We start from the raw sequence: 13,516 nt of genomic DNA on the forward strand, positions 1-13,516 counted from the left end.
TGCCTTATATAACATATTGGAGAATGCAAATACCTAAGCTACGGAGTTAGTGAAGCTTCTGTATATGAAGTTTGAAATGTGTATACATACAGATACCAAGAATTTTGGAAATTAGTAAGTAATAATATGAACAAGACGATGATAATTCCAATGTACCTAGTGACTAACAGGCATTTTCTACTGACCAGGAGACAAATAACTACTTTTCTAAATATTTGGAAAAATGAACAAAACTAATAATCACAGATCTTCATAATATGTTGCTTAGTTTATTGTAAAATCCTTTACCTATAACAAGCTGTGCAGAATTATTATTTTATAGGAAATGTTTAGAAATGTTTATTTATTCTTTGCAGCTGCTAAGTCTCTCTCTATTAACCACACACAATGGAGTACACCTGCAATCCCAGCACGTGGGAGTTGAGTTCAGGCCAGTGTTAATAAACAAAACACACAGAAAAAAAATAGAAAAAAAAATGTGTCATGATGGAGGTTAACAACATGTTCCTATTAACTGTAACAATGGAGATTTCTAATAAGTCACCTCAAGAAAAAAGACTGATAGTCTCTTCTACTGATAAACTCTTCTGACTTGACCACCAGTGTAACTCTATGTGTTCAAAGATAGGTGTCGTCCATAGGATTGTCATAAAACACCCTGCCCTGCCAGCCATGTGAAATGGTTACAGAAGCCTACCTAATCCTCTTTGATGGAGTAAGTTATAAACATCTAGCGCCACCTTCTTTTAGCACTCTCTAGAATGATGGCGGGGCTGCCATAGTAATAATAACAGCTGATACAACAACTGACATTGCACTAGATGAAGCTTCTTATCATATTGTATAAATTCATCTAAACGTTGTAACAGCAGAGTATTGGTATATGCTGTCCCAATAACAACTGCTTCTATATTTGGCATCTTAACTAGTGTTCCATAGCTAGTTATATTGAAATTAAGGACTGCATCTACAAATACCAGAGTTAGAGCACCCATGTGACCACATATACTACCTCTTGACATTTCACAAACACGCCATTCTGCACAAGTTCTGGATTTATTGCAGTTGTTCCATGAGCTTCTGCATGTGAAGACACTGCCCTCCTATTCATCTTTGGTATCTGATACATATGTCAGAACTAGGAAGTTGTGGTTGGACAGTCAGTTCTAATCTAAAGCCCAAGAAATAATGAAAGTAATAGCCTGATAGCTCCTCCTTCACAAGAGAATTCTAGCATTAACTGAGGTAATGCTTAGAAAGCTGTAGAATACTGGTTCTCACATCTAAGTAGACAGAAACCACGTAAGCATCCAAATGGCAGACAGCATTAATGCAAATGGCAGAAAGCTTTAATGTATCCAATCTGGATTGAGAGCAAAACCAGAATTCAGAGAAGGATGAAATTATACTCATTTTCCAGAGTATTTTTTGGTGCCTCATTTAGGTGCTCTCTGAATAGCATTTACCATCCATAATGTATTACAAAATTATTTTCAATATATTCTACTCATAGGAGACAGTAGTAACAAGACTTACTACTTTAATTTATTCAATTAGAATGTATCTGGCAAATGGTCAACATAATTAAGCTCAGCTGAATGTAACAGTTAGATGTTTAGCCACTAAAATAAATAACAGAATAAATTTCTTGAAGTCTATTTTAAGTACATTAGCAGTCACTTGCTAGCATGCTACATTTCAAAAGAGATAATGAGAAAAAATTTTAAGATATTACCCATAGCTATAATTCCATTTTGCTGTACTATATTCTGATTACCAAGATTATATTCTGGTACTAGATTTAAACATGACCTGAAGGAATATTTAAACAAAAATAATGCTTTTCAGTGTTTGCAGACAAAGGTCTGATCAAATAAAACAATGATAGACCAAGACAGTTCAGATCCAAGTTCACCGAGAAGAATAGAAGTCATTGATTAGCAACAATAGAAAAGGCTTTTTCCCAGAAGTACTTTCAAAGTAGCTTCATTTTATATGTATGTACCAAATAGATAACATTAAATCATCTGGCAATTATAAAGTTTTTGACAAGCATTTCAGTTAATTCTTTTTTTCCCTCTTTTCTTTTCCTCTGCTCTGTTTCTCTCCTATCTCCGCTATTCCCATAGAACCCAGTAACACTAATCGTGGGATCCTGAGGAATGTAGTTCCCTGTTCAACAGAGGCTAACTGGACTCTGGAGCCTCTTGAGGAAGAGCCGTTTGGGGATCAGCAGTTGGATCTTGTAAAATAAAACAACCAGCTCAAAATAAACCTGAAACCCACAATGAAACTGTAGTATCAACATGAAGACTGGGAAGGGGCACAGAAGAAGGCATTTAGGCTACCCCAAGGCTTCCCTGGGACATCAGCCTTCTTCTCTCACAGAAGCTCTTCACAAGCTCTGTGACACTACGGCTCTTAGCCCAGTTTTAATAAGAAAATCCAAATTAAAGAGATTTCATAACTTTTTCCCAGCTATTGACTTGTTAAAGAAATTACAACATACCATATTTTCCTAATTTTACCTGTCCTTGGGTGACTCTCATAATGTGTTTTATATGACATATAGTCTCTCACTCTTTCCCCTATCTTATATTAAATTTGTAAAATTCAATACAAATTTCATTAATTAACATATTGGTCAAACATAGTACATATTGTATTTAAAATCAGTTGGGCGAACATATTTTTTTCACTCAACATCAAATTGCATTCTTTTCATATTTTAGTGATTACATTTGGTTCTTTGAATTTTCATTGATGGTGACAATAGTTTTCACATGTATATACCATGAAATATCATGGAAATGCCATGAAAATCAACTTGTTTTTCAAAATGATTAGATAACATTAAAATTCAACTAAGAATTAGAAAAGTAAGAACAATAGAGAACCAATATTATTAATTTCCCAAACTGAAGACTCAATTAAATTGAAATCTCATTGTATAGAAAAGCCTTATGTCAGAATGGAGGGACAGTAGGTAGATCTATCACGCATCATGTTTGACCTTAGTTTCAACGAAGACTTGCATTTACTTGGCCATGTTGAACATGGTAAAGAAAAATAATTTGGATTTATTTTATTTATAGAACTGAATTATCCTAATGTTAGGATTCCCTAAGACACTTGGATCAGGAAACACTCTGGCTATTTGAAAAACGAAAAAAGTCTACAGGAAGAAAAGAAGATAAGTCTACTGACTTTTAATATATACCGGAAATAGGAATTTGAAATGCATCAAAGATTAAAACATGCAGCAGTTAGTAATTGGCAATCTGAAGTCAGATGGGCAACTGAGAAACTTGTAAGGAGATTATACATTTCCTTCACTTCGAAGATTACATCTTAAGTGCCAAAGACATGCAAATAGCTATGGAAAACATGTCTTTGTGTAGTAGAGAAAAATGATAAGATACAAGAAACATTTGAGAGATGTAAGTGTAATTTAGTTGTAAATTGTACTTAGTATTTATGAAACTGTTCATTCCATAGCATGTCCACATGCACTTACACACACACACACACACACACACACACACACACACACACACACACCGTGGGGGCGGGGGGGCGGGGAGAGAGAGAGAGAGAGAAACTCATACACACAGCTGCATTTAAAATAAAATAACTACCTGGGGCTACAGATGAGGCTCAGTGGATAAAGTGCATTAAGATCCGAGTCTTTGTCTCCAGGACCAAGCATGTCTGTACACACCTTTAAGTCTATCACTGAGGGCTGATTAGAAACAAAAGCATCCTGGGAGCTTTCTGAACACCCAATCTGCTGCTGAGTGGCCAGGTTCAGATTTAGTGATAGACCATATCTTCAAAAGTAGGATGGGAAGTAATAGAGGAAGACCGTGGCTGTCAATCTCTGGACTCCGCACGTGCAAACACAGATGTGAGCAATAGCCCCAGACATACACAAATGCATACAATCACACACAAATAAAAATAAATAGCTATATAGACAGTAGAAAAAATAGTAAGTTATGAGTTTTGAGCTTTTGATTCTAATTTTAGTGATTTCCCATATATATATGCTCAATATTGGTACTCTGTCTCGTGTTCATTTATATATGTATATGTGTATAAAATGTAAATCTTTTCAGTAAGGATACATGTTGGGGGAGTTCCTGCAGACTTCTGCAGCTGGTTTGATTCCAGAGTGTTAGCACCTTGCTTTGATCTGTGTGGTGATATTTTATTTGGGCTGAAATGTGGTGATATTTTATTTGTGCTTTAATAAATAAAGTTTGCCTGGAGATCAGAGGAAATAGCGAGCCATTTTAAGTAAACAAAGAATTTAGACAGCAGTAGCACACGCCCTTATTCCTATCATTTAGCAGGTAGGATCTCTGTGTATTCAAGGCCACACTAGGGTACAGAGCCAAGCGTGGTGACACACGCCTTTTATCCCAGTACCAACCATAGAGGCCTGGAGGTCTGTACAGACAGACAGAAAGTGACAGAGCTGTGTAGGAAGAGGAAGTGAGGTGGTTGGGCTAAGAGAGCCAATGAGAGGGCAGAACAGCAAGGCAATAAAGGCGTGAGTAGACAGGAAGTAACTCGCATTTGGAAGCTGCTGAGTTCGTGAGTTAAGATTAATTGTGGCTTTTCTATTTCCCTGATCTTTCTCTAAGGCTTTCACCCCTATATTTGGCTCTGTGTTTTTTATTCAATAAGACCATTTAGAAATTTGTCTACAGATAATGCCTTTTGTGATTGTTACCTTTTTCTCTCTGGTACCTTGTATTTGAAGTCTTATCTGAGACTTTCCTAGGGGTTCTATGCCTATGTGAAACTTGGTTGGGCGACAATTGAAAACCTGAGAACTTTCTTTTGGCATTGTCCCTTTGGCGGGGCGGGGCACGGGGCAGGGGGAGCTTAGATAAGAGGTTTTGGTATATGGAATTTAATAGCTAAAGGTATGAATTGTATAACAACAAAAGGGCCCTTTGCTAAACTACAGGGAGTCAATTGTCTAGAGACTGAACCCTTTGCAGCTGGAAAGACTAAAATTTTCATCCACAGAGTACCCTGTGCCTTCTTTCCACGGACCCTCATGAACCCACACAGGATATACAACACACATACATATAAATACAGAACACTGAGTATTAGGCTGATAAGAAAAAAAAACTTTCAAATGAAATAGAAGCCCCCCCCTTTTTTTTTTTGTTTTTCGAGACAGGGTTTCTCTGTGTAGCTTTGCGCCTTTTCCTGGAACTCACTTGGTAGTCCAGGCTGGCCTTGAACTCACAGAGATCCGCCTGGCTCTGCCTCCCAAGTGCTGGAATTAAAGGCGTGCGCCACCACCGCCCGGCTAGAAGCCCCCTTTTTAATGACATCATAAACTATTTAATTTACAAGATAAAATTGCACTTTTCAGTGGGAGATAGCTTCTAGGTTAGGGTTGGGGGCTTGTGTCTACCTCCCCTCTCAGTGCTGTGACACTATCTGGCTTAGACCCTTAGGCCCTGTACATACAGCCAGGCTCTGTGTGGGAGTCCATATATGTGTGTCAGTCCTTTTGGGTCTAAGAGGCCCCTTTCCTTGATGTCTTCCATCCCTAGTGGCTCTTACAAACTTTCTGACTCCTCTTCCACTTATAAAGAAGAATTAGTTTTTCTCCAACAGAGAAACACCAGGTATACAAACCACACTTAAGACAGGCCCCATGCCCACCAGTAAATAGCCAACACAAGACAAACATAATAGTATTTTTGGAAGGTTTTGTCTCACAGTGCTTTGCTTTGTCTAGGCATTTCCCCCCACCCCCTCTTACAGATCATTTGCCCATATATTATGGTTTCTGATTTTGTTTTTAGGGGTTTTCTGTGTGTGTGAATTTGTGTGTCTCAGCATCTGTGTGTGTTTCTTGTGCTTTTTCTTTTGCTCCTTCTAAAATGTTTGTTGATTTGTTTTCATCTTCATTTGTTTTACCATCATCATTATTATTTTTAGATGCCTGTTTACATTCTATTGATGGAAAAAAGGGAGTGCATTTGGGTGAGTGGGGGTGTGTGGAGGTCTGAGAAGAGTTAGGGAGGGGAACTGTGATCAGAATATATTGTATGAAAAAAAAACCCCTATTTTCAACAAAAATATAAAAAGCCTTAAATGCAATTATAAAAAAGAAAATATGTTTTTTGATTTAGATACTACTTTCCAAGAAAAACTGAGCTACAATCCATGAAGGCAAACTAAATGGCTTTCTCTTGAATTGAGAAATTTATTAAAAATAACAATCACATCATGGGAACAGTTGCCACTTGTTAAGTGTGTTATCGAAAACATGATAAGCAGCTGTAGCACGAAGAGTAAGTGAGGGGATTAGACGGAGTAGACACAGTAGCTTTTGCTTTTTAGTATCTTCAATCAAAAGAGAGAATCCTTTCCATATCTGTTAGGTCTCAAACCTGGCACAAAGCTCAGGTGCCTAGTAACATATCAAAGCAGAGCCAGGCTCTCCCAGCATCCCTCAGTTCCTACTTGTCACGGGCTCTTCCTGGCTGCCCCCTACCCTGAACTCTCCCATTCAGGTATTGGACTGGGCTTCCTTTCCCCAGCCTTTGGCCCCTGTATAATTCAGCCATTTCGGCTATGCCAGTCTCTTGGCCCAGGCAGTCTCTCTTGGCCAGCTGTTCCTCTTTTGATCTCCCTCTCCCTCTTTCCTCACATGGCTCAGTCTGGCCATGTTCACTCTGGACTCTTCCAGATGTTTCTGCCTCTGCCCTGGTTATGCTCTCCCTCATGCCTACAATACATCTTCTCCATGTGGGATCAGTCAAGTCCTCCTTTTTATTTATTTATTTTTTTCATTCACTATGTAGTAGTCCAATGGACTTTGCAATTTCTTATTTAACGCGTGCAATACAGGAGTCCTGTGTCATAATCTATGTAAAAAATATCAAAAATGAGTCTTTTTTGTCAATACTATAAAACTTGTGTTTAGGGCAAGGAATTAAAATCTTTTCATCTTCCCCACCTCGGAAGACTTTTATTCAAATGTTTCATTCCTCCCTACCTAGTAAAACCTTTGTTTGCACAAAGGTCCACTGCTCTGTTCTAGAACTCGTTAGCCTGGAGCAGTGGCCTCTTTCCCAGTCCTTTCTCAGTTCTTGCATGCTATTTTCAGACTAGCCAACTGAGTAAGACGGTGAGGTCGAACCCCAGCCAATGGAGAAAAGATACAGCTGCCACCTGAGTTAGGCTCAAAACCAAATTCACATTCTGTCTCTCTGTGTTTGCTCTCCCAAGCACACCCTCTTGATCGAGCATAAAGTGTGTCTTCCCCAGACACCTCGGTTGGAGTGGGGGGTCTCTTTCTTTTCAACCCTGAACATAATTCTGATTTCTATAATGATGATTTTAATGATACATGATATGAGTTGCTGCTATGGATGGAATATATTTCAACAAAATTCATCCAGAAACCTCTCTCTCGGTGAGATATTTGGAAGCATTGCCTTTGAGAGGTAATTAGACCGTAAAGGTGGAGTCCTCAGGTACAGAAATCTCAGAGAAAACATGCATGCTTGTTTCTCATCCCCCTCTGGGGCATCTCACAGACCCAGGCTCTTTATTTTTGTGGTACATGTGGGTACATTTAAATCTGAGAACTATTTAGAATTTTTACACCTGAGTAATCTTGTACAAGTACAAGATCATTTCCATGACTCAATAATAAGTAATTCCAAAGAATGTTCATAGAATGTATTGCAGAGTTGTAGCAAACCTAGCAGTTTCTGATACTGGAAGTGCTGGGACTTTGGGGGTGTTTTGTTTGGTTGGTTTGGTTTTTCAATCTTACTGTTTGGCTGGAACCTCCAGCTGCTGCTTGATCCAGAAAGCCCCACCCCTCCCTCTCCAAGCCCCACCCTCTCACAGAATCTCCAAAAAAGGAAAAAAACAACAGCAAAACAAAACAAACAAACAAACAAAACAATTCCCAATTCCTGGTGTCTGCAGCGGCTCCTCCCCTGAGGTTGCCAGCAGCCTAAGTCCACATCCAAAGTGTTATAACTGGGCACAAACCCAGCTCATGGAGGATACATTATCACCCCCTTGCCTGCAGGGTATTTAAGCTCCCTGCTTTAGGTCAGACACATGATTTCTCCTGCCCCTTTTCCTACCTCAGTTTCTGGGGGCTGGAGGATTCACCCAGGAGTTGCTTTGCTCAAAATAATCCTGTTCTTTTACTTTTTCAATTTGTCTTGATTTGGCTTACTGAGTTGATGGAGAAACCTACTATTTGAGGTACAGAAAACCTATTGCTTATGAGACTCCTATGATAGGAACAGAGAAAAGTTGCTTCTAACAGAGAGGAAAGCTGAAAGGTACCAAAAGAACCTTGCTGGTTAGAATTGATTCTGCCCCATTCATCAAGCTTGACTCCATGAAAACAAACAAAAAATATCAAAGAAACTGGAGGGTTGATTCATACCATAAAATGTTACTAATTAGTTGATATCATTTTCAGCTTAAAACATGTTAATTATTAATGCATTGTGCATTAAATGCTTCAAAGCACTAAAAATTATTTTTATTTTTTTAACCCAGGCAATATGGCCAGCCATGATTTTGATGACAACTCTATGTACATTTATAAAGATGTGAGAGAAAGTTCCGGAAAGGGAAGTTCATCGAAAGAAGGGCACCGTCCACAGAACCTTGTGTAAAAGCTGATTGTCTGATTGGAGCTTCAATGGTTGTGGAAAGTTGGCATGTTGCAGGTCTAGAACGGAGTGCAGGTTCCACCTGTCGTCTATAGCCCCTTTCATACCCATTCTTGTGACTAACGAGTGAAAACATTTAGAGTGGGCAAATTTAACAGACCATTAGACTTCCCCGACCATAGGCTGTGTCATCAGACAGCCTCGGAGGCCTATGGCAGAGATTTCCCTCTGCTTTAATCTCACTACTTACGGTATCCACTAATGTACATGAGAAGTACCTTAATATATCATTTTCTCTGTTTTTCTACTACAGAAACTTCAATGAACTGTTACTGTAAGGATTCTGTCCTTAATTGCATCATCAGCCTGCGACAGGTGTCCCAGCCTAAAAAGGGGGTGGGCCCTCTGTGCGTCCCTCTCTTTCCTTTCTGCTCCTTCCTTCCTTCCGTCTGTCCTCTTTCTCCCTCTCTCTCTCCCCTCCCCCTCTCTCCCAATAAAGCTCTAAAAAGGTAACCATGGCTGTGATTCTTCCGATCAGCACTCTCCTCTGCTGGCATGGCCCCCGCTGGTCAGCCACGATGAGCAGCGCGCCGTTTAACCAACAGTTACCAGTTTACAAAATGGATTCAGCGCAAGCTAAATCTGTGTTTCTGGGCAATTATCACTCATATGTGGCTTCAGAATAAACCATCTTTTATTCCCTTTGGTGTGAGGGTTGTGTTTTTGCATTCACAAAGAACTCCTTAGATATTTGGATGAAGAATAAGACCGTAAAGAGACTAGGAAAGTTGAAATGATTAATTTTACGTTCAGTGTGGCTAGGTGTGGTTATTTGTTTGGCCAGATAACGGGGCTTAGAAATCGTTTCTAAATGGAATTAATTCTTAAACGAATAGACACAGAGAAACAGACTTTGACCACAGAGGAATGGGCTTCACCTAGATGAAGATGAAGGCTTTGAGTGTCCAGAAGAACCGGGACATCTCCCTAATACTTCAGTGAAAACCAGAACATGAGTCACCAGCCTGCTGTCCTGAGGCATCTAGACAAGCCTGCTGCCAAAGAAAACTTACCAGGCTGGCCAGCTTGACAAACTGTTGGGTTCACAGCAGGCCCCCCAGAAAACAGTAGTGCTGGTGACAGTGTTCTAAACAGGACTCTGAGAAGGTAAAAGGATTGTTGTTGGGTAAACAGAAGCTCAAGAGTACCTTTCTGTTTACCAGAAAAGCCACTGGATTCCTTATTCAACCCCCAAATCAACTACCTCTGGCAAGGGCATCTAACTCCCAGTTAATCTGAACATATCAGAACGTATCAGAAAGCCAGCCCCACCCAATCCACCCCACCACCTCCTCGCTGACTGACTATCAAAATCTACTTGCTTTTCTGCCATTTTCTGTTCTCTCTGCCCCTCAAAAATAGCCTTGGCAGTTTGACCCCCAAAGAAGCCTTTCTTTCTACCCATGGAGTGGTCCAGTTTAGAGATTTGGCTTTCACTGCACTCTTGCTTATGAAAACACCAGACTTGCTGACTCCCACAGAATGGAAGCCAAGGGGTGGACCATAATTTTTTTCTTTCTCTTTATGCATATATGTATATCTATGTGAAAAACTAAAAATGTTCCTCTGATGGCAGCAAGCAGAAAGGTGTATAAGGCGTGAGGACCAGGAACTAGGCTGGTTAAGCATTTAGGCTTTGAGTAGCACAGTTCAGCTGAGATCCATTTGGATAAGGACTCAGAGGATTCCAGTCTGAGGAAACAGGATCAGCTGAGGAAATGACGAGGTGAGGAAGCTGTGGCTTGTTCTGCTTTTGATCGTCCAGCATTCACCCCAATACCTGGCTCCAGGTTTGTTCTTATTTAATAAGACCTGTTAAGATTCATGCTACATTCCTCATTTAATTTTCAAATAAAACAGAAAACTTGGTCTATGTAATTTTTCACTTATTAATTTACACTAATAATTCTGACTATGTATCCTAAGAATACAATTATGCATCATAGCTCCTTACTATGTCACTATGATAAAGTTAAAATAGCTATTCCTGCAAGAAGGCAAACTAAGCTTACTTTCTTTAAAAAAAAAGATCATCTTTTTATTTTGAGTGTGTGTGTGTGTGTGTGTGTGTGTGTGTAACTCAGTGCTCCTGTGGAGATCAAAGGGCCAATCAGGGAGTTGAATCTCTCCTTCCAGCTTTACATGGGAACTGGGGATCAAACCCATGTCATCAGAGTTGCTGAGCAGGCACGTTTTCCCATTTGGCCCTCTTGTCAGCCTCATCAAATTCACATTCTACTCCCTCCACCTTGGAGCAACTTTGTTAAGACAGAAAGTAAAAGGGAGTGAAATGACAGTATGCTTTAAGACAAGATGTTTACGTGGAGGTCAATCAAGACTATTCTAGGGAGACATGAAACACTGCGTCCTGTAGAGCAGCTAATTAAGACAAGGGATAAAGATCTCAAAATAGATTCCAGAAGTCCCTAAGTTTGACCATATTCACTAAGTCCCTCCTGTCACAAGAGACAGCTGAGGGTCACTCCCACACAAGCTTTTTTTATGAGCCAAATTTTTTATTTACTCATTTCATGCATTTGAAGTACTTTTCCATGGCATCTTTGGCCTGTGAGTCTTTGCCATAATTAACCACTAGACAACTGCAACCAACCACCTTCTGTGGCTTCCCATCTAGATTGATTTTACAGAAGCCTACCCGTTCCTCTAGTTTCTTGCTGTCATCAACCTTAATCATGTTGATTTGGTGCTCAGCACCAAGTGTCTCCACCAACTTGACATACACAGGCTCATCACAATTGGATGCGAGCGCACAGAGATGGGTTTGGCACTTTGTCTAAGGCTCTGTCCGCTTTGTAGATGCCACGTGCTAGGCCATCATGGATGAGGATGGTGTTCAGCGCCTCTCACAGAGCAGTCTTGATGTCCATTCCACCTCCAGCAGCAATGCCTTCCTTGGCCTCGGCAGCGGATTACAGTCGAGGTCAAACCTTGAAAGCCCCCAAGCCTCGGCTTCCCTGCAGCTGCTAAGCTGCAGGGAAAAGCACAAGCTGACTTTTGAAAAGAAGTTCACAGGCTGCTTTCTGCAGGTGAAGGAAGCAGAAACCAGCCAAAGGGCCTAGAAGGAACAAAGACCAGCCAGGCTGACTACAAGAGGCTCAGACCCAGTGAAACAGGAAAAAAAGGACATGGTCCTAACCTGTTGATCTGCGAGGAGGCTGTGCACTGGGCTCCAATTTTCCAGCTTTTGTGAATCGCCACCCTGTAGGGTGTGCTTTTGGTGCAACTGTCTTTGAGTGATTTCTGCTCCTGTCAGTGACCCCTCACTCATATTCCTGTAAGTAACCCCAATACAACTCACTGATTCACAAGCAGGATTTGGGTTGTAGCCATACATTGGTCTGCCATGGGCTCCTTATCTTGCTTGAGAAGACATTTGTACACATCTTCCCTGGAACAATGTCACACAATAAAGTTTGTTTCTTAAATATGGTGCTTTCAAACTACACATTTTCAGAGACTATGTTTAGTGGCTTGAGAAAGTCAGTACCAGACTAGACTTTAAAAATCAGGTTTTCCAAGCCTCTCATTTCACACTGACAATGTCTGAGGCAATTTTGGAAGAGAGCACTTCAGCAGGAGTTTATCTTCCTGTTTTCTGCAAGGGGCCTCACAAATGCCACACTAGATGAGACAAGACTGCCACAACATGCCAGATACATGCGAGTGCTTGCTGAATCACTGAAGGTAAATATGGACAGTGTCTTTCTTCACTGTATTTCCAACTTCCATAATAATCTAGATCCATTTCCAGGAACACAAACACGAATTTGATATTCAGAAGTTTCAGAGTGGTATAACTTATATATAAAGTTATACTTTGCTGAAGTACTGGGTTACCAATAACAGAAATGTATCCTTAAGGAAATAAAAACTACAATAATCATACTGCGATCTTCGTAGTCTAAAAATACAAATATATTCTTAATATCAAAAGCCAGGAAAAAATATGTAGATGAAATAAAATGCAACAAGAGACAAGAGTAATGAGGAGATAATAAAAACAGAAAATGAAAACAAATCAGAATTTTCTGTATGTAGGTCTCTCTGTGCATGTATGTATTCACTTAGATTTATGTACATGTGTGTATTCATGAATGCTTGTATTTCTATATTATATTTAATAATATTTACAATCAAAGAATAAGAAAGGAAGAATAATATAAATGATTAATTGTGGCTTGGTTTAAAAACTCACCAAAAGTTCCTGCATATAGTACTTGTAAAGTATATTTAATAAAAACAAATAAACAACAATAAACCCCAATAGGCTAGGTATGAAGACTTCTGCCTGTAAGAACCAGCTTTTGGTAAAGAGTTCCAGGCCAGTCTGTCTACATAGGAAGATTTCTAGTCTCCCTACCTCAAAAAATAAAACAAAAATCAACTACAAAAGTAGTCAACTGCAATGAGAAATATTTATTGATGCCTAAAATCAAGGTGACTGAAATAGCTGAATAAAATGTTATACTTCTATAATATTTCCACATGTGGGCTGTGCTTGACTGAAATGCCATATTTCACATGCCAGACTGGCTTCTAATATCTTATACACACAATTTCTTCTCTCTCTATTATATCATCTAATAGTTGCTCATTCTATCAACTTCTTTTGGAACATTTTTTTCCCTCACTTATAGACATGAGACTCACTGCCAAGTCATGTGATTTCAAGCCATGAATGCTGAATCCATTTTCACCAGTTCCTTGGTCTCTCCTAATGCCTCTGTACAGGACTTTCAAGCTCTTTC

General features: G+C 39.7%; 1 protein-coding gene and 1 pseudogene across 1 annotated transcript in view; both read right to left on the reverse strand.

Moving 5' to 3' along the window:
- Positions 1 to 13,516, reverse strand: part of Mdga2 (MAM domain containing glycosylphosphatidylinositol anchor 2) — a 794,049-nt gene that overhangs the window by 333,104 nt on the left and 447,429 nt on the right.
- On the reverse strand, positions 11,272 to 11,659 carry LOC128110788 (40S ribosomal protein S12-like; annotated as a pseudogene).

The sequence above is a fragment of the Peromyscus californicus genome, unplaced genomic scaffold (assembly GCF_007827085.1).
Source record: "Peromyscus californicus insignis strain IS unplaced genomic scaffold, ASM782708v3 Scaffold_15__1_contigs__length_86483966, whole genome shotgun sequence".
In the NCBI taxonomy this organism is placed as follows: Eukaryota; Metazoa; Chordata; class Mammalia; order Rodentia; family Cricetidae; genus Peromyscus; species Peromyscus californicus.